The sequence below is a fragment of the Porites lutea genome, chromosome 9 (assembly GCF_958299795.1).
Source record: "Porites lutea chromosome 9, jaPorLute2.1, whole genome shotgun sequence".
Taxonomy (NCBI): domain Eukaryota; kingdom Metazoa; phylum Cnidaria; class Anthozoa; order Scleractinia; family Poritidae; genus Porites; species Porites lutea.
This window is the reverse complement of record NC_133209.1, coordinates 4,358,882-4,380,343: the sequence shown is the minus strand read 5'-3', so window position 1 is coordinate 4,380,343 and position 21,462 is coordinate 4,358,882. Positions and strand designations below refer to the sequence as shown.

At 39.1% G+C, this 21,462-nt stretch overlaps 1 long non-coding RNA gene across 1 annotated transcript; it reads left to right on the top strand.

Annotated features, from left to right (window-relative positions):
• Positions 1 to 7,860: 7,860 nt before the first annotated feature.
• Positions 7,861 to 19,248, top strand: LOC140947864 (uncharacterized). Its single transcript, XR_012167009.1, has 3 exons — positions 7,861 to 7,895; positions 17,236 to 17,516; positions 18,759 to 19,248. It is a non-coding gene; the product is annotated as an uncharacterized lncRNA (long non-coding RNA).
• Positions 19,249 to 21,462: the final 2,214 nt, after the last annotated feature.

Here is a 21,462-nt window from a genome sequence, read left to right as displayed (position 1 = left end):
GAAATTTCTGCAATTTGATTGGCTTTGAGCAGTGGCATTTCAGCTTAATTTGAAATACCTACATGTGAAAATTACAAACCTTTTGTGGGTAGTAGTATTACCAAATAATAGCATGTTTTGTACGTGATATTTGGCATAAATACCACTTGTGATATTTCAAAATTGTCTCAAATTTCACTCGCTTAACGGCTCGTGAAATTTCGTATAACAATTTTGAAATATCACTCGTGGTATTTATGCCAAATATCACTACAAATCATGCTATTACCTATACTAATTTACAAGTGTAACTATTGTTTTTAGACACTAAATCAGTGGGAACACTTGTTACTAATAGCGCTTTGCACTATTTCTAAAAATAGGTTTTGTCACGTTTAACCCTCCGCGTGACTTTGCATTCTGCTCAAACGCTTTGTATGAGCAACATGCGTTTCCGACCTGAAAATTGTTCATAAAATTCGCAATGAGCGTTTTGTATTTTTGTTAGCTTTATTCTAATATATAAAAGGCATTTATTTATCGCTATACTGAGTAAAACCTGGTCCAATAACTCAAATAAACGGTTAAAATCAGAAAATAGAGCGACCTGATCCTAGCAGGCTACTGAAATCGGATCCCAAACTCTGTCTTAGTCAAATAGCACTCTCCGAAAATGTTATGTCATGTTTTGGTGCATAGAGACTCTATGCACCAAAACATGACACAACATTTTTGGTTGTGTAATACTCCACAACCGAAATTGCTAAAAAGGAAATCGGGCTTGTATGTGCTTCTCGCTAGCCTGTGGCAGACTGAATTTCTCAGGGGGACTTCTAAGCTGAAAAGCACACCAACTGAACATCACAAACCGGAAATTGTATAAGTTTGTTCTGTTGTTGTGCGGCCAGGTATGTAGGTACCATGCAGTACTTCAGTATTTATATCCTGTAGTACTAAGTAGCTTAATGTAGGCACTCGAGAAAGAAAAAAGAGCAACCTTTACCTATAAATTTAACCAAATGCACCGTTTTATGAACAGCTTTGAAGCCCTGCTCTCCATACATTTGTTAGTAAAAAGCCGCAACATAATTTTACTCACAGTAATAACACCGCATAAGAAATAAAATTTTTATTTCTTATGATTTTAAATTATTCATCTATACAGTTTTTTCCATGTTTATTTTTGTCTTGGCAGACGTTGATTATTTTCAGGATATATGTCATCGAAACCAAGCTGGAATTTGTTTCTATTGACGATAAAAATCTTCAAAGACGAAATAAATAATTTGTTTCATTTTTTCCTAGATGTCTTGTGTGTGGACAATACTGTTGGCGTTCGTTGCCTTTCTGTTCTTTTCCATCTCCGCACCGGTTCATGGAGATTGTGCAAGCTGTTGCCATGGTGAATGGAGAAAATGTTTCACTATCTGTGCGGGTATGGTGCAATGTTTTGAGTGTACTAAAGAGAAAGGGACTTGTGTTGGTAATTGTCCAGGAAGCTGTTCTCTAAACCGCGCAGCATCAATATCGTCGTCATCACTTCGTAGACCGTTTGTCAAGGTCAACAACCTTAAAATGCACAAGTTCCAAAGAAGACTAAGAAAGTTTGTGAAAAGGCTGAACAGGCGTCAGATTGCTTGAGAATGCAGCCTAGTGCGAATCAACTAAATGTAAAAAATGCAGAACGAAGAATTCCTCATTAGCTTAAACTTAATGGGAAAAAAGAGGATTGATTGAGTCAAGAGCTGCTGACCGAAAAACGCTTTTCTGACTGACTACCAGTGACAGACTTTGTGGACATTTTTGAACGTCCGATGACCAATAAACTAAAGTCAGCAAGTATGACTTATCATTCAAATTTAAAAGTATCCGAGTATTTTACATAAAGGTTCCAAAACTCAGAGCAACTTGTTTACCAAAAGAAAGAGTTGTTACGTGTTCCCAAGAAAGGAATTGTAAATTGCTGGGAGGTTTATCCGTTACGTAACCAAACCTCATTTTACAGCATACAGACCTTGTCACGGTTTCCGACGCCACTATGGCTCGTGTGCCACCGTTTTTCCTTTTTACCACATACAGTATATTTTGACGTAATCTGTTACCTATTATACTGAATAGAGGCATGGTAATATGGAATAGATCGGTTAAATACATCAACAAGCAACGAGTCATTCTGCCCTTTTTTTTTTACAAATGAAACGACAGATTAATGCGAGCTGTCCGTGGCCTGCGAGCAATCTCTCCTGTTTGGGCGAGCGAAGCAAGCCGCGCGAGAACGCGCGAGCGGCAAAGCTTTCGCGTCTCCTCTCCCGTGCCTCTCACGCGTCTACTTTTTACGATATCCCCAAATGGAGAGTTTGCTCACAGGCTAAGCTGTCTGGTGTTGAGCAAGCAAAAACACGCTCCTGAACGCCAGAATACCTGGCTCAAAAGCATCACAATGACACTCCTTCCTTGTATTTTAGTTCTGTTGTAGTTAGATCATCAATTTCCATCGTTGTAATGCCCTCTTTTTAGCATCTGGCCGGTTAAACGCTGTAAACGTTTAAAATTGACATGAGAATGGGGCGTGCTGGCAGTATATCACACAATCTTCATGACCCGCATTGCAGAGTTCACACATAATTTTTGGTGCACACATTGACATACACTGTCCCCAACAAGAAAAACAGCAACGGCAGCATTCATCTGTTCGCGCATCGACCGCGAATTTGCAAGTTCCGCACAGTCCAGTGACAATCACCAAACTGACGAAAATGATCTTGGTACTCTGAAATTAATAGGAGGAAAACAGCATTTTTTCCTTAACACTAAGAAATGGAGAATCCCATTTGTAGTGGCTGGTATAGAAACAGTTAGGGAACGTCAGTGGACTACCGGGCGCGCAAATCAAACAACTGGCTTGACCAATGGAAGAGCGGCGAATTGGGCACCGGAAGTCGCGTTTTGTCTTCTTCGCGTGCCTTCCCGTCGTCAACTGATGTTCCCGCTCCGTTGCTAAATCAGCCTAATATTTAAAATAATAATAATAATAATAATAATAATAATTATTATTATTATTATTATTATTATTATTATTATCATTACTATTAGTGTTAGTATTAATTAATGATAATAATAGCAATAATGATAATAACAATAATGTTAAAATGCTAAAATTTGCCGCTACACACCGCGAAATGGTAAAGAAAACGAAGTGTATTAGTAAAAACGTTTGTTAAGGTTATAGTTATAATTGTAATCCAGGAATTACAACTACTGTTAACTTTTGTTTGTTCTGAATGTACAAGTGAAAATGAAAGAATATTTGAGTAAAGCGGCCGGTTTAAATGAAGAAGAGACAAAATAGCCCTGATAAAGTGTACAACTTAAGCTTAAGTCTCATTCTGTTTTTCATCTTCCGCTGTTGTTTTGCCGCCGGCATTCTACAATTTTCTTCATCGTCAGCGAAGTACACAGAACTATTCCACTCCAATTTAATTTCTGATATACTTTTCACTTTTCTATTAGAAAAACTCTTGAAGAAACTGAACATTTCTCCTTAATGTCTGCGATACAATTCCCAAACAAAAAGTCAACTTTGCACGGCACACGTTTTTGTACATTTCTTTGCCGTTGTTTTGAACGACTACAACGTGAAACTTCCAGAAACCCCCTAGTTACATATTTACTCATTTTCACCTTGGAGGCCGCTAGCATTTCTCATTTTCTCACCGCCACTATAAAATTTTCATGTTATTGTTCCAACGAAATTGGTCTCCTTTGTTTTTTATCTCTCGCTCTAGCTCTTTCCGCCTGTTATCCACGTCAATGTAGACATTGAAATTAAGTCGAAAGGAAGCCGAATCGGCTTTGTTGTTGTCCGGGTGGCTATGCGCCGAAACTCGCGGGAACTTCAAATGCAAAAATTTTGCATAAAGGGGTTGACGTACGCACCGACGATTTTCTCAGAACCAAAATTTCTTGGATGCATAGACAACCAAATTTTCTTACCCATGGTGCTCCACTGCGCGCCCGCGAGAGCTCCGCTATGATCTTTGCTTTTTCAAATAATCTCTCCCCTCTCGGACAGTGCTGGGTGTTTGAGGTCAAACACTTCTTAAAAAATCTTGCAAAGTGTGGGGACTTCAACTATAGGCAAAGGGCCTAGGCAAAGCCGTATTTTTGTAAATATAAAAGAGCAAACTGATCCTTACGGCAAGGATGATGAACAAGTAAACAAAAGAATAATTCAAAAAATATATTTAAAAAAATTTGCCCATTATTTCGATATGAAAGTCAAGCCTTCTTCAGGGGCTAAAAAAAATGAAAATAAAACCAAAAGGTCTTTACAAGTAAGGGTTTGGAAATATAAAAATGAAATCAATAGATTGTGATTGGTGCGTGTGACTAATTAGTAGTAGTCTACCAACGAGCTTCATGACGTCTTATTCCTAGAGGAGAGCGTGTTTTCCCTCTGCATTGATTAAAATGAGCCTCCCAATAGCTAGCCTTTCTCACTACGTCACGGTTGTTTCGTATGAGTTCAAGTGGAATGAGGCGAACGTCGTTGATTGAATGTCCAGGTTGATTGAGATGCAGCGGGACAGGAATAGGATCGCTGAATTGATGGTGGTTTAACTCGGATAGATGGGAAAATTTATTTATAAATATAATTTTTGTTTTATTCATTTGGTTGCTTGTTCATCGCCTTTTCGTAAGGATCAGTTTGCCGTTTTTTATTTTATACAAGTTGATATTGTACTGATCCAGGTCTACAGCTGTGAGATCTGGCACCACCCAACAGTTTGTCGGTGTGGACTTGCCGTTATTCAATCTTTCTGTATTTTATAACTGTGGATTGTCGGTTACTCGCAAATTCCCTACCAAAAAGAGGAGAAGAAAGGGAAGTGTCCCAAAACCTTTTAGCCAGGATTGTTGCGTTAACCAAATTTGACAGGCGTCTGTGTTATCCGATGTAATGACGTCAAAAGTACGGGATATCACCAAGAAAAGGAACGGCAACGGAGAAGCCCTGGGCCGAAGTTGCGTTCGCTCGGCTGTTTTTGGTAGAACTGGAGAAAATGGTGGAAAATTTCAAACATTTGCGAAGAGAAATAGCCGAACTATTGCCTTAAAATGTGTTAAGACAGCAATATAGTTTAATGCAAATGACAACTGCTATTTTGGATAGACCAAACATCAGTTTGTACCCAGAACAATTCGGACTAAAGGAACTTAACATCGATCGAGGTAAGCAACATGAATGTATCTTGAGTGAATAATAAAAGAAATATTGGATTTGGCTATCGTAAGATCTGAGTAATTGTACAGATCTCTGGGGGTGCTATCCTCTTCTGCTTACGCCATCCTCTTCGATCTGCATAATTCTTTACTAAGATAATTAGCACAAGCCAAATCCAATAACTTCTTAATCTACTTAGCCTGCGTCGCAGATGAAACAAAACTCTGGTCAAGTCCATCTGCGAAACAGCGCTGAAATCATTGTTCTGGGCCCCCACCTGTGTACCAAGATTTGAGTTCGCGCCATGATAGGCCTGTTAGAAAAGCAACTGTCGATTTGCCAGTCAAAATGAAAGGAAATTCGCAACCCTCTTCCGGTAATTCGTTGAATCCGTTGGGGGCACAGAACCAGGATCTCGGTGCTGCTTCGCAGACGTTACTCACCGGGTTTAAATCCCGGGGAGGGGACTCCCATATGAAAGGAGCGGGGATGTTCGTCGTCTCGCAAGTTCGGATTTTGATCTCACTTTATAGGGTGTTCTGGGCATAACGACAATATATTTAGCCGTAAAGGTCTCTTTTAGGGTTGCACGCGAAGAAGTATAAATATATATATATATTTTAAATTCGTTTTATTTACTCGGTTCATGTAATCAAAGTTTAAAATGATCTCTTTTAGGGGTCAAAAAAAAAAAGGTTGCGCCACGTCCAGATAGGTCTCCTTTAGGGGTTTAATTCAAAATTTCCAACGAGCATCCCCACCACTTTCATATGGGATCCCCCTCGGGGGGGGGGGGGGTTAAATTACGTCTGCGACACAGGTTAAATCTCCTTGGTATTCTTGAGTGTCAGCTCAACCTTTCAAGGCTAACGAACAAACATCCAGATAATCTCTAAATGTTTGTTTTAATGAAATGCAAGAATATGAGATTTGTTTCTGGGAGATAATGGTGATCAATTATAACTGCAGGCCTTCTGAAACATTTCAGTCGCCTTGTACCTCTTTGAAACCTCCAATTTCTTTGGACCAATAGAATGATGGGACTGAGAAGGAATCTCAGAGCGTTGGCCGAGACATATGAAGTTCAATAAAGTTATTTTTAGCCGGGTTGAAATTAAACGGAGGTCTAATTCCTGAGACGTCCGCACATTTCAATCAGATTGTTTGAAATGTTATCAAGTCCACGTCCGACTGCCTCAAAGCAAACAGTACAGAATATTGTAATTCACCATTTGCACATCTACATTTTAATTCACGGGTTACAAGTCAGTGAACTGCTCGTTTTTTCGCCCAGCTTTATTTTTACAGTGTTTCCGAGCGTCGCTGGTAATCGATAAGTTTGAGTTGAGTATCAAACATTTTAATGTGTTTATTAATTGACTTCAAAATAACGAGATATAACATGAATTTCAACATGATCCAGTTTTGCTGGTATAAAATTAATCCGCGTGTGTTCAGATGGCTGAATTGCTATTTCACTTCTAGATGTCACAGCAAGAATATATGTCACTTAAACCTTTGGACGAAATCTTAAGGTGTGGCCATTCAAATGAAACTTCTCCAGCAGACCAATTGCAATTTATTATTTGCTTCGTCATGTTTCTCTTAAAGAGATTTTATTTATTTATTTATTTATTTATTTATTTATTCATTGTCCCTATTACGCGTGAGAGGAAAAGGGGCGATTTATGAAAAATCCAGGGATCATTGCATTAGCTTCCATGATCGATGCTTCCCAGTTTTTTCCAGAACGACTATATGCGTGGCGTAATTGTGCGCAAAGAAAGGGTATGGCCTGGATTCCCTCATTGTTTGCACGGCTATAGCGGCTGGGTTTCTAAACCGGTTCACAAATGCTCGTAAATAATCATCGAACAATTTTTCTGGGTCTCTTTCTCGCCGATCTGGGACCTTTCGTTTGGTTCCAGGCCTACTCCACTCACTCGCACTTCGCGATTTAACCTGTCCCGGGGTGAATTGAGTTAAACTATTACAAGTGTAATTAACAAGTTTAACTTCTTGTTAGACACTAAATCAATGGGAACACTTGTAAATAACCCTTGCTTAATTGACCCCTGGTGTTCAGATAGCGGAGGCGGCCTTCCCTTTTCTCCACTCTCCATTTTGCCCAGTCTATCTGAAGTGACAGGCTAATACTAAGTGGGTCTTGTTTTCTTGTTACATCATTGTTACATGAGAACAGGCGTACTTTGCTAGATCGGCATAGTATAGCTTCTAAATAAATAGAGAATATTACACGGTGGCGAGAAGATATGAATTTTATGTTCGAGTGGCAAGAACAATATCTCACGAGTGAGCGAAGCGAACGAGTGAGATATTGTTCTTGCCACGAGAACATAAAATTCATATCTTCGAGCCAACGTGTAATGTTCTTTTTATTATATGGAGAAACCAATTCAACAAAAGCAGAAGGCGGGAATCGTGACGTCATTGAACGATACGACACTCACAAAGGTGACATACGGAAAATACGCCACTCGGGTCCCGGATGAAGTGGCGTATGGAATCTACGAGTGGTTTAGTTCCCAGTAAAACACTCTCCTCCATATAATAATTTGTTTTATTTCTTCCCAGATGTCGAGTGTGTTGACAATAGTGTTGGCGTTTATCGCCTTCGTATCCTTTTCCATCTCCGCACCGGTTCATGGAGATTGTGCAAGCTGTTGCCAAGGTGAATGGAGTCAATGTTTAACTATCTGTGAGGATATGGTGCAATGTTCTGATTGTACTGAAGAGAAAGAGACTTGTATTGGTAATTGTCCAGGAAGCTGTTCTCTAAACCGCGCAGCATCAATATCGTCGTCATCACTTCGTAGAGCGTTTGCAAAGGTCAACAACCTTAAAACGCACAAGTTCCAAAGAAGACTAAGAAAGTTTGTGAAAAGGCTGAACAGGCGTCAGTTTGCTTGAGAATGCAATCTAGTGCGAATCAACTAAATACGACAAATGCAGAACGAAGAATTCGTCATTAGCTTAAATAGGAAAAAAGAGGATTGATTGAGTCAAGAGCTGCTGACCGAAAAACGCTTTTCTAACTGACTGCTCCAGTTACAGACTTTGTGGACATTTTTGAACGTCGGATCACCAATAAACTCCGTTTACAAATAACCCGGCCTGGTTGCTTAAAGTCAGTAAGTATGACCCATCGTTCAAAATTAAAAGTATCCGTGTATTTTACATAAAGGTTCCAAAACTCAGAGCAATTTGTTTACGCAAATAAAGAGTTGTTACGTGTTCCCAAGCCAAGGATTTGTAAATTGCGGGGAGGTTCTGATCCGTGACGGAACCAACAAAATATTCGATTATTTTGAAATTGTTGCTCTGAGGTTTGGAGAATTTGCGAGTTAAATGTCTTCGCCAGAGCCAAGAGATGAAAATCCTTTCAGTATGGTAAATAAGACCAAAGTATGAGTTTGTTTGTTGTAATTTCTCACCCACAAACCTTTCCGTTACTAACCAAACCTCATTTACAGTATATTGCTGTTGAATTACGAGCGATTCCAACGAAATACTCGATTAGTTTTAAATTATTGCTCTAAGTTTTGGAGTGCTTGTCAAATGTCCTCGCCAGAGCCTGGAGATAAAAATCCTTTCAGTATGGTGGTAAGACCAAAGTTTGAGTTTCTTTGTTTTCGAAAACAAAATTGATGAAAAAGTTTATCTTTCTGTTGCAAAAGGTTAAGTGAACTGTAGGCAAATATTTTCTCTAGTCTTACTTATATTTTGTATGGAAGCTGGTTAGCCTTGAAACATGGTATTGAAAAGAATTGACAACTACCAGGCACTTTCTAAAAGACTCGGTATATATAAAACAATAATGAGTATTTCAATTATCCTCTCTCAGGGAAATAGTATTTGAAACGAAATGTATATATTGAGGAGAGGATGTATGAAACATTAAGGGCTAGGCCAAACGTCAGACTTTTCATGTGAGACGAACAAAACTCTAATTTGGGTCGATCTAAATAAGACACTGAAGTTATCAAAATATATTGATCACCGAAAATAAATTGTAGTTAATCAACAACTCTTGTTGAGCTTTGTCCTATGTCCAGTGATTTTCACGTGTAAGATGCAACCTCTTCATTGTTTATTCGAACAAGCACATGGTACTTAGCCTCCCACGCAGGGGTTTTTAAGGGAGCTCGTATTTTTCGCTAAAAACGCATGGCACTCTGCTCCCATGAGAAATAGTCTTTGGTGTTCTTACAGATAATTACTTATATGTATAGAGTGTTTTCGTGGCCAGCATCCGATTGGAACAAAAGAAAGCGTTTGCATAAGAAAAGAGTTCACTACCAGAGGATTGGTTTGGGATACCAACATGGCCGCCGTTTCATTGTTTTGGGACACCAATATGGCCACCGTGACGTCATGTGAAATCACTCTATCGCCCTTACAAAGTGTAAAAAAGAATGCGATATTGTTTAAATTATTCTGGTACAAGGTTTTTGTTCACTGAAAGTTGAAATTACTCAATGTCCTGGTTAACCGATTGTTATTTTATAGTATCGATTATGGTCACTAGATTTACCGTTTGCATTACAGGAAATGAAGTAAATTTATCAAAGAAATCCGGGGAAATCGATTTTGGTTCGAGTTGGCGCGAGGATCTAGTTAGCGAGGGTTCGTGTTATCGGGAGTCGACTGTAGTTTGATTGAGTAGCCTCCTCAGTGAAATGCATACAAACATCCTAGCTCGCAACGGTCCAAGGGGTTGGTGGCCGGTGAGACACGCATGGGTCCTGCTTATAGAGAATCGAGGTAACGTGACACCAGTAAAAAAAGAAAACAAGACATTAAAGACATGGCAAATTACTGTCATGTAGAGCACCTACATTTCCCTTTTGAGTTATTTTTCACTACCTAAAGCAGTTCTCAGGTGTTCGTTGGCGGTTTCTAAAGTGTTCGTTGCCCGTCCGTCTTAGAGAGATGTTCGTCTCATAGGGATTATATTTATAGCAAAATGACTGAAAAGAAGCAGGGACCAACACCAGGTGTCCGTCTTAGAGAAGTGTCCGTCTTAAAGAGGTGTTCGTCGAGAGAGAGATGACTGTACTTTGTAGCCGGTCGTTCTCCCGCCATGTCAAATTGTAGTTTTTTCTGTATTCAGAGGATTTCCAGCCGGGTGGTTTGTGTAAATGGTAAGTACCCTCGATCATGTTTACAGTCGCTTCTCATAATTAAACAAGACCAACAACAGTGACACACTCACCGGCGGCTCGTGTGACACTTTTTTTCTATTTACCACATACAGTGTATTTTGACGTTATCTGTGATCTATTATACTAAATAGAGGCATGGCAACATGGAATGGATCGGTTAAATACATCAACAAGAAACGAGTCATTCTACCTAAAACGACATTGGTTTAATGCGAGCTGTCCGGTTTTGAGTAAACAAAAACACGCTTGTGAACGCCAGAATACATAGCCTGCAGTGCAGGCGTTTTCTTGCTAGCGAAAGCGCGATGTTGAAACTTCCCGAGGAGAGGAGGAGATAGGGCGAGTCAAAGGGAGCGGGGACGGGGTGGGGAGAGAGAAGAGAAAACGCCTGCCCGAAAACACTGTGAAAATGAGAAACACCCCCTAATTAGACGCGCGTGACGGCTCTTCCGGAAATGAGTAGCCGACATTAACAAAACAACCAAACAGTTGCTCCAGTCTAAAGACTCGCATTGTCTTAAGAAAAACAAGCTGGAGTTTATCATTGTTTTTATCTTGACCGAGTCACAATGCAATTCTCCACAGCTGATGAAGCTTCAGTTTAAGCTGCAATTCATTCTTCTAAATTCATCTCTGTAAATCGCTATCCGTGAGAGTTTAACATCCTACAAACAATTTAAAAAACTAACGAGCTGGGCCCAGCGTGATACAACATTGCAGGAAAACATCACATTCTCGGACTAATAAGAAAATCGCTTAGTTATTCAGATCCTGAGACACTTTGGACAAAAATAAAGAACCTAACAGCCTCATTTAGCGAAAAAAGAGCTTTACACTTCAAAAGAGGTTAAAGAAAACGCTCTGGCATCAGAGGGCAAATCATGAAGACCAGAAACACCACAGAAAATCAATAAGCGTGTCATGACCTCTCAGTGTGAAACAAGCGGCTAAAATCACATTTGCTCTGTCAAAACATAGAACCCTCTAGAGAGCATCTACTCGCCAGAAAAAAAAAAACGTTTTGGAACAAGCAGCATTTTGGCATGAGGTAAAAGTGGTGTAGGTACTGCGAGCAAATCTTGTCCTGATGACCAGTGTAAAAATCGGTTTGACTTTCTCATTGCGTAATACACGCGACATTCCCAGCCGCTCCGATTCCAAAAGACTGACAGAAACGGAATAAACAATATAGACTTACAGTTAATTGACAGGCATCAATCTACTTCCCTATGCCGCACCAATCAGGAGCTCCGTTTGCCAGCGTACGGAGTTTGCCAAAAGAACAATGATATCGGGCAGGCGTATTTTTTTTCTGCCCTCCCCCTCCCCCCTTTCTTTCTTTCGCCCTAGCCCCTACCGTAAGGGTTACTACTTCTACTCTCCCCAATCTTCCACTGTCATAAAATCAAAGATAGCGGCTACAACAATATTACGAACACGAACAAGGTTTCGCCCACCCAAAATACGCCTGCACTGCAGGCTACAGAATACATGGCTCAAGAACATCATAATGACACTCCTTCCTTGTATTTTAGTTCTGTTGTAGTTAGATCATCAAATTCCAAGGTTGTAACTGCCCTCTTTTTAACATCTGGGTTAAACGTTTAAAATTGACATGAGTATGGGTCGTCCTGGCAGGATATTACACAATCTTCATGATCTGCAGTGCAGACTTCACACATAATTTTTGGTGCACACATTGACATACACTGTCGCCAACCAGAAAAACAGCAACGGCGGCATTCATCTGTTCGCGCATCGACCGCGAATTTGCAAGTTCCGCACAGTCCAGTGACAATCAGCAAAATGACGAAAATGATCTTGGTATTCTGAAATTTATAGCGGGAAACAGCATTTTTTCCTTAACACTAAGAAATGGAGAATCCTATTTGTAGTGGCTGGTATAGAAACAGGTTGGGAACGTCAGTGGACTACGGCGCGTGCAAATCAGACAACTCAGTGGCTTGACCAACATGGACCAATGGAAGAGCGGCTAATCAGTCACCGGAAGTCGCTTTTTGTCTTTTTCGCACGCCTTCCCGTCGTCAACTGACTTCCTGATTCTGTTGCTAAATCAGCAAACACTAATAATTTTTAATTATAATAAAGGCAAGGATATGAGGTAATCCAGGAATTACAACTACTGTTAGCTTTTTTGTTCTGAATGTACAAATGAAAATGAAAAAATATTTGAGTAAAGTGGCCGGTTTAAATGAACAGAAGACAAAATAGCTCTGATAAAATGTACAGCTTAAGCTTAAGTCTCATTCTGTTTTTCCTCTTCAGCTGTTGTTTTCCGCCGGCATTCTACAATTTTCTTCATCGTCAGCGAATGTGGAATGTTAACGTAATGTCGAAAGAATTTTATTCAAATGGTCACCACGTAAGCTGAGCTTGCGTCGCAAACCCAATTTATCCTCGCCTTAGTAACATCTGCGAAGTATCGCTAAGACCCTAACGGACTTAATTTAATCCTGAAGTGCATTTCGAATTTCCTTTCATCCTTATTGGCAAATCAACAATGGCTTTTTTTAACCGCCAATCATGACGCGTACTCAAATCCCGGTACACAGGTGGGAGCCCGGAAAAAGAATACCTTCACTGTTTCGCAGACGGACTTAACCTGAGATTAGTTTCGTCTGCGGCGCAGACCACGACATAGGAGACTGAAAACGAGATAGGATAAACGTTATAAAAACACTTCCGGTGCACCGTTAAACCAAGTGTCTCATCTGAAAATAAGAGGGTAGTACGTTTTGAACACTGAAAAAAACCTAAAAGCGCTTATTCAAAGTCAAACTTAACTTGCTCACTAGTTCAACATATGTTTGAACGAAGTCCGAGTTCCTTTTGCTTTGCGCTGGAGATATCGAGACTAAAAGCTATTTATCATCTCTTCGGTTCTATTAAACATTTCAACGAAATTTATTTTAGGGTTGATGGTTTCATTTCTTTTCCTCTTACTTATTTTTTTTATATGGTAGACCTCATTGCTACTTAATTTTGCGGATCAATAATTTCGCGATTAAAATACTAATCCTCGCAAAATATAAATATACAAAAACGCGAAATTTAACAACAACAACAATAACTACACATAGAGGATATGTATCGATGAATACAAATTTAAAACTATTGAATGGTTTTTACTGATAAGTTCCATTGTTTTGTTTTCTGCTGGGAAACAAAGCTTTTACATATGGAGATGAGAATCTCCTTTTAAAAAAGGTTCCAACAGAGTTCCGACTTTTTTTTATAATGCCTGAATCGCGAAATTTAATGCCCTATTTATGATATTTGCCCGAATGAAATCACAAATTAAAGTAAAACGCCGCGAAATACTGTCTTGCCAAAAGCATACGCGTGAAATTAAGTACCAACTTTAGAGATGTAATGATAGACGGTTACAGAGAACAATGCTATAGTAAAGGGTAGAAAAGACTTACCGACATGTTCCTTCCAAACGTTACTGCAAAATAAAGAGGAGTTTGATTATATCAAGTTTCCTGCTCAATGGCTTAATTGGAAATGGACTTTTTTATAAATGTCTTTTTGACGCTGAGGCATTGGGACACTGACAGTCAACCATCATGAAGTGCGGTTTTGTGGCGGTTTAACTATAGCAGTTGCCATGGTTTCAAAATATAACATTGCTTTGTTCAACAGCTGAAAATGTTGTGCTAGAAATTTCAACTGAAGAATAAGAGGTGATTAGCTTACTTGACTGGCTGTTGAGAAGATCACCCTTCCTTCCAGGAAACAATAGTAAAAAAAAAAGTTTGAATTATTCATTTACTTTCAAGAAATAAAATGAGTGAAATAGCAGCAAAAATATGTCTAGATATTTTTGTTTTGAACAATGCTGTTGAATTTTTTCGACCCGCAGCTCCTCCCTTGTCTCAGAAAAGGCGTTACGGCGTCGTGAGTATTTGTTTTTTCTGACCCTGTTTTCGTAAAATTTCTCAGACTAAGAATGTAAGAAGATAGGGAAGCAGTAATAAACACAATCTGGTTTGCCAAGGTCATATTTTAATAGCCTAAACTATTAGTTCGGAAAAAACATATGGAAAGCCAGGATTATATAACTTGTTTTAGTATTTCATCAGCTGGTGGCAATTAAAATCTAACTTCACTCATCAGATGACGTGCTTCACTATGAAACAAAAGGCACTATATTTCAAGCCATACTTCAAAGTTTTTAATCAAAAGATTTTATTGATACGAGAATTATGACGAATCTTCTCTTTATAAACCGTCGACTGCCTGAATGACTGGGACGTCTCGATGTTGATGATAGCTCGAGCTCAATTATTATCATTTTTAGAAACTAACTGTATTTGTTTTCTATTAATTTGCATTTTTATCTCTTGCGATACTTCCATTTGATTATGTAAGACATTTTTTTGGTGCTTTCTTATTATTATGAATGATAATATTATTATTTATTGATTTGTTGATTTATGTTTGGTTGGTGACAATGAGTTTCTAATGAAGAGCACTGGTTAGCTCAGTTAGGAGAGCGCCGATATGCTGAGCGGCCTGCTGAGCGAGAGGTCACGAATTCAAACCCCGGCCGGACCAACACCCAGGTTCTGCTTTGTAATGACATCTGCAAACGCTTAGACTTTCTAGTCTCCTCTGATAAGCACGAAAACGAAAAACCGTAGGTCCTGTCTCACAGAACTTTCACTTATCTGGTTTGTGGGACGTAAAAGAACCCACACCTCTGTTCAAAAAAGAGTAGGGAACGTAGACCCCGGTTGTACGGCCAACCTTTCCCGGGCTAGATGGGTTATTATCTTGATATAGATGATCCTCCCTCAGGTGTCGTAAAGGCTACCTGTAAACAGTGTATGTGAGCAGAAGATCTGGTCAATCTGAGCAAAAATGAGTAAGAACGATAAGAAAGAGCACCAAAAGCAGTAAGGTCTTAAACTATGAAATGAATTTAAACGTAAAGCATAATAAACGTTTACTTTCCTCAGCTTTTTGGTTTTTGTATTTTGGTTCTTTTTTGTTTTGTTTTTATTATTTCGTTTTTTTTGTTAGGATTGAAAGCTGGTTAGTCAAAATTTAGTAGATAGGAACCAATGTGCGTTTTACGAGGTTGTCTGTTTGATCGCCTAAGATGGGAAATAGAATCGTGACAAGGGAGCAACTGAGCTAACTATTGGTTGTACACGAACTCCTCTAAAGTACAGGCGTGTTTAACACTCGGCCACTCTCATGATCATTTCAATAGCGAAAGAATAATAGGAATTCAATGCTTTAAGACATAAAACGGTAAAAACGAGCGATAAAATCCGACGTTTCAGAGTAGTCATGAATCCATTATCAAGGAAATTTTTTTTAATCATGCAAAGCGATGTGACGCGAAAATTAACATAACAGGGTGCGAAGATTATTCTTTCGCACGAATAGAGTCTGATAGCTCGTTGAAATTTGTCTTTAAGGTTCTTATGAAAAGCATTTCGCACCTAAACAGTCAAATTTGTTCCTGCATTTCTTAAGCACTTCGAAACGTTTTAGCAGGTCCTAAGAGATCGTCCCATGCATGTTCTTGTAATGTTTGGCAATGGCGGAGGACTTTTATTAGCCCTTAACCATTATGTCGCCGGACTTTCTTATAACTGTGTGTCTTCTCTAAAGGTTCAGGATTTTCCTCTGTTTTATTTGACAATACAACTACTGATTTCAATTCATTCTTTGAGAAGGAGTGAATCATTGCCAACCATAGAAATTATCAAGCGACACACGTGGTGATTTCTTGATCTCCTGATCTTGCAGCCTGTGTTTCTGGATCAAAGAGGGAATAATTAGAGACCTAACTAGATTCTAGGACGAGAACGACTACGAAGAGCGAGGAGAAACGGATGTTTTCGCAGGCTACGGGAAACTCCATTGCACTTCTTTCTCATCAAAAAAATTAGCACCGTTATGTTTACTTAATACGTGGTCTGTACGAAGTTTTTGTTATTTAAAGGTAGCCGTGGCGCCTGGGGTAAACGTTCCATCTCAAATGCAGTCGTCTTTTCCCCCTTAGGGATCAATTTTTTCCTGTAGACATACTGCCAACAGATCACTTCTTTGCGTCGTTCCATTGCAGGTCAGCCACTTTGATTTTGGATTCAAAAATAATTATGAAATTCTTGCCGAGGAATCTATTACCCCCTTTTCCGCAAATCTTAATATACCGTTTCCGTAGAGCTTGTAAGCAAAGGATTTCTTAAACAAATGCACCTGGTTACGGACCGCATGAATCAAAATATTTTGTTGTAACTGGATTATGTTGTAGCTTATAGGATTCGTTGCTAACGGCGTTTCACGTAAGAACTGACCATATCGATGACAGAAGGTCAAATACATGTCACAAATTAATTGAAAATAATATGTGAAATTCTTTTGCCAAAAAACATGTGCGAAGCGAAAGGTCTGATATTTCTGGCCCATTTCTCCTTTTCAATTTCTTTTCACGTAATGCAGCATCTTGCGAAATCGAGATTTATGAAATTTTTAGTACGTTTAGCAAGAAAAAGTGCAAAAAATACTGACGTGAGACAACAACGAAACCTCAATAGAGTATGTTTATTTGTTGCTGAAATATTTCACCCACTGATCAACTACTCGTGGGTTGTTGAATCAAGTGTTCTACGTAGGCAAAGATATCAAAATATTTTCCGCAGTCCAGGTTTTCTTTAATATTTCCTTTAATAAGAGGCAATAAAACGAAAGGACGGCACAGAAATTAAAAAATAATTTTGTTTTTGAAGAGAACTGATGGAATTATTCTTCCGAAAGGATTTTTCGGGAAGTGGTCTGACTTTGAGTATTTGTTTTGGTTTACAGATGGAAGGGCGCCGGCATTAATTCTACATAGCTATGGCATAATTTAAGGAAACACAAAAAAATGCTTCTTGAATTGGCTTCCGGAAAAGCCTAAATATGGCGCCGAAATTGCAAAAGGTTATCATAATTACGTACTCGGGCCCACACCTTGCCAACTTCAGTGAAATGTATAAAAGCCAACGTCTGTAACCTAGTTGCTAACAGATCAGAAAATCTGCATTGAGCAGCAAGAGGTGAAAGGCTAGAATCTGCAGTAACAACACTAACCAGGAACAATCATGGTAAGAATTTCTTGTGCTTCTCTTAAGGCAATTCATACCCTTAATTTTTGCATGCATTGTTGAAGTTGATTATAAACTGCATTTTGGACGGAACTATCCAACGATAACAACATAAAAAGTCTTTAATTATCTTCAGTAAAACTTTGACGTATTTTGATAACTTTCTCAACTTGTTTTTATGAGGAAATTGTGGTGGATATATCTTATTATCGTATTACTTATTGACGATTATGCATCTATATGTAACATGCATTTTTGGCCGGCTTATTTAAATTCGAACCGATAAAAGCTACAAAACACCGACTATAAACTAGTACTAATTGATCGAGCCTCTCTGACTGTACCACCCTGTAGTTGCTGAATGGGGCTAAAGTCCAAGAGAATCTTAAAATCATTAGTAACGAATCGAAGATCGAGCCATAATCGCATTCTTTACTAGGTGACTTTTCCGAGACGGGCGGATTAAGCCTCGGACGTACAAGAATCCCCCCGGCCCCCCATAAGGTTTTTTTGAGTTTTTTCCTAGAGGATAGAACATCAGCAACTGACGATTTCAGTAGCTCTTCGTTCATCCCTCTCGCAGATTTTGAGAAGAGTTTAGTGATGGTAAGTTACTATGGTTACGAGATATGACGTCATAAAATGGGGTGGTCAAGCAAATTTTTTGGTGAAAATACATGTTTTTTCAACTTCTTTCAACAATAAAAGTAAATCTTGTGGCTAAAATCTTTCAAAGTGTTTATTTATGTGTTATTTTTCATGTGAAGCATAAAAAATTACCATTTCTCGCGGTTTTAACCTGACATTTCCAATTCTTGGTAAAATCCAAGATGGCGGCCAAGATGGCGGCCAAGATGACTACCATTCCTGGTGACGTCACAGGCCTCAAGCAGCTCCACCATTCATAAAATATACCTCATCTTGTTAAGAAGATCAAAGGCTTTCCACTTAAGGCAAAATCGTTTTCAAATACTGCAACATATCAAAAACTCCGGGGAGGGGTTCCATCCATCATCCCCCCTGTACCACGGTGGGGGTATGAATTTGCTTGTACGTCCGAGGGTTAACTAATTAACAAGTAGCCGGTTCGTTATCCGCGGATAAAAAGCATATGCTTGAATTATTGCTATCCTTAGCTTACGCGATTGTTAGTAACAAAACATAACCGGTCTCTGATTCTTGAAGACGTAAGGAAAATGAACCGGTGGACGAACTTATGAATCAATTTATTGTTTTCTCCAGGCCGCAAAGATAGATATCACCGTAGTTTCACTAGTCGTAATGGTGTTTACAGCCAGCATGGTTGCTGTTCAAGCCATCCCAAGGCCCAATCTCGACAGTACCGCCGTGTGTGTCAGCTGCTGTCATTCTCAATGGAAAGCCTGCATGTCGCAATGTCAGCCAATCAGCAGTTGTATTGATTGCAGTATGGCATATGGCAATTGCACGCTGGAATGTCCTGGTTCGTGCCAGATTTGAGAAGTATTCGCGGCTGGACAATGAACATACTTAGTAGACTTCAAAGGATAATGTTGCTGTCTGGAGAACCACTGTTCAATCATGGGTCCGAATCGTCTAACAATGGACCTGTCTTTCCTAAACCTCCACTGTCCGAGACATTTACAAAATTTCTTATTTGTATATAGTTAGTTATTATTTATTACGAGGCTCGGCATGTATTATAAAATTGCAGAAGTTGTATTTAGTCGTGTAATAAAGAGACGTAACATCAAAAAAAGCAATAGAGCCTTTCACGTGGCCAGCAGCTATGCCAATTTATTGGAACAAAAGAACGTTTTTACATAAGGAAAAATTCAACCCCCACAGGGTTGGCGTGCGACGTCAACATGGCCGCCGTTTCATTGTTTTGTGACACCAATATTCATGGTCACTTTCACATAGACCATAATGCACCTTGCTTACCCCAACATTTTGCGTAACCATTGTTTCCAATTTCTCCTGGGTATTACAGTCGTCCCAAAAGAAATGGAAAAGACAATGGTTATGCCATTTTTTTTTTTTTTTGGGGGGGGGGGGGGCGGGGGGTGAGAGGATAAGCAAGGTGCATTATGGTCTTTGTGAAAACGGTGAATGGCAAACGTGACGTCATGTGAAAACGTTCTGTTGGTTGAAAGCTATGGAACAACAGGCAACACAGCGTGTTCCAGGCTCCGAGATAGTCGGGTCCATAAAATTGAGAAAGCGCAAACAGGGCCAGATTACGCTCTCATATTTACGCGTGCTTTTCCCTAACGCTCGACCCCCACTATCTGCGAGTCTAGCGGGAACAGGCTACAGGCAATAAGATAAACGGATGGGTTGGTGTATGTGTGCCCCTTGCTTTGAATTTGTCTTACGGGCAATAAGGCAACTCGGTTTTCAACATTAATGAGTTGAAAATTATCCTCTCCTGGTCGAAAAAAATGTTGCGCGCTTTACCACCACGTTCAAACTTCAGCTACTGACGCAGTAGGTTTCCGTTCTTTTTACAAATATGAAAGGATGCTTAGATTTTTTTCTCTTACTGGCTTCTCAAGAATTACCAAAATGCAAGAAGCGTGCGTCAGTGTGGTCATAGTGACGCAACAGTTGCTCGAATTGTTCACTAGCGCAGTCATAAGAAAAATAAGACGACCTTTTACCTCTTTCTCATGATTAAAGCGGTTTGTAGCCTCAGAGGAAGCCGCAGTTTCGTAAACTTTAGGAGGAATTTTTGACCACAATTAAAGCATTTGAATTGCACAGTTTATTGAATTTTAGTCCAATAAAACAGCTGTTTTTGACTGAGGTCAGTGTTCCGGGGCACTATTCCTACTACATATTGGATTTTGAATTGTAATTGTAATAGTAGCAGTATACTACCCCGTGCACACCGACGTCTCGAATGTAAATTATTGTAGTCAAATTTACAGTTTAAGGTAAAGACAATCAGTAAGAGGACTTTCCATTGTAGGTTCACTTAACCCAGGAAATGGTCTACTTGAAACAATTACTCGAAAACAATATTTCTTAAATGGATACGTGACACCGTCATTCGCAAAAAAACTATACACTGATATGTCTAGCTAAAAACCCTAACTTTTATCGTCAGTGACATTTAAGGTTGATCTACCAACTCATATTTTTCATATTGACAAACTGTTTCAAAATATCAGTAGGTTTTGATGCATGAATGAAGTGTGCCAATATATACCGAAAGAAATAATGTATTTCTGAATTTTAGCAATGTTCTGTTTTGATACAAATCTTGCGTTGGATTTTTAAAAATCAAAATATACATGTTTCCAGCTATGATAAGCAGAATAATCGGCGTGGTCCGTAATTAGTCAGGTATAACAAGGAAGATTAATTTCATTTTTTAAAACGGTTTAGGATGTGTTTTATGGCTAAAAACGCCAATGACGACGCATTGAATTGCGAGCAAAACCTGCCTGGAGTGATTAGACAGGATGGAGATAAATTTTGTAGATGCGTGAGAAATGAAGTGTAAGTTGGGCATAGGCTATATTGCATTTAAAACGGCTTCTAATACAATATCACACAGTTAAAAGCAGCTAAAGCCACGGCCTAATGCTATCTTAGAAAGACCGTTCAGTTTAGTGTTAAAAATGGTGATCATTGCCTTGGATATGAAATGATTTTCTTAGTGACACAAATAAAGCACGGGTAAAAAATTCGCTTCATCGAAAAAGGTGGATTATGTATCTTTAAAAAAATCAAGATGGATTGGTTTTATGTAAGACCTAAGACACCATGACTATTCGTCTTTCAAAGATTATCATATTTAAACTATTTCATCCGTATTTTTATCGTTTTAGTGTTCGTTTGTGCAGATTAGTTGTGTATTCCACTGGCCAGACACAAGTATTTTCTTTTTCGAGGAAAAGCTGCAGAAAATATTCCTAACCAGGGAAATAAAAAACGCCGTCTTTTTAATGTTCGTAGT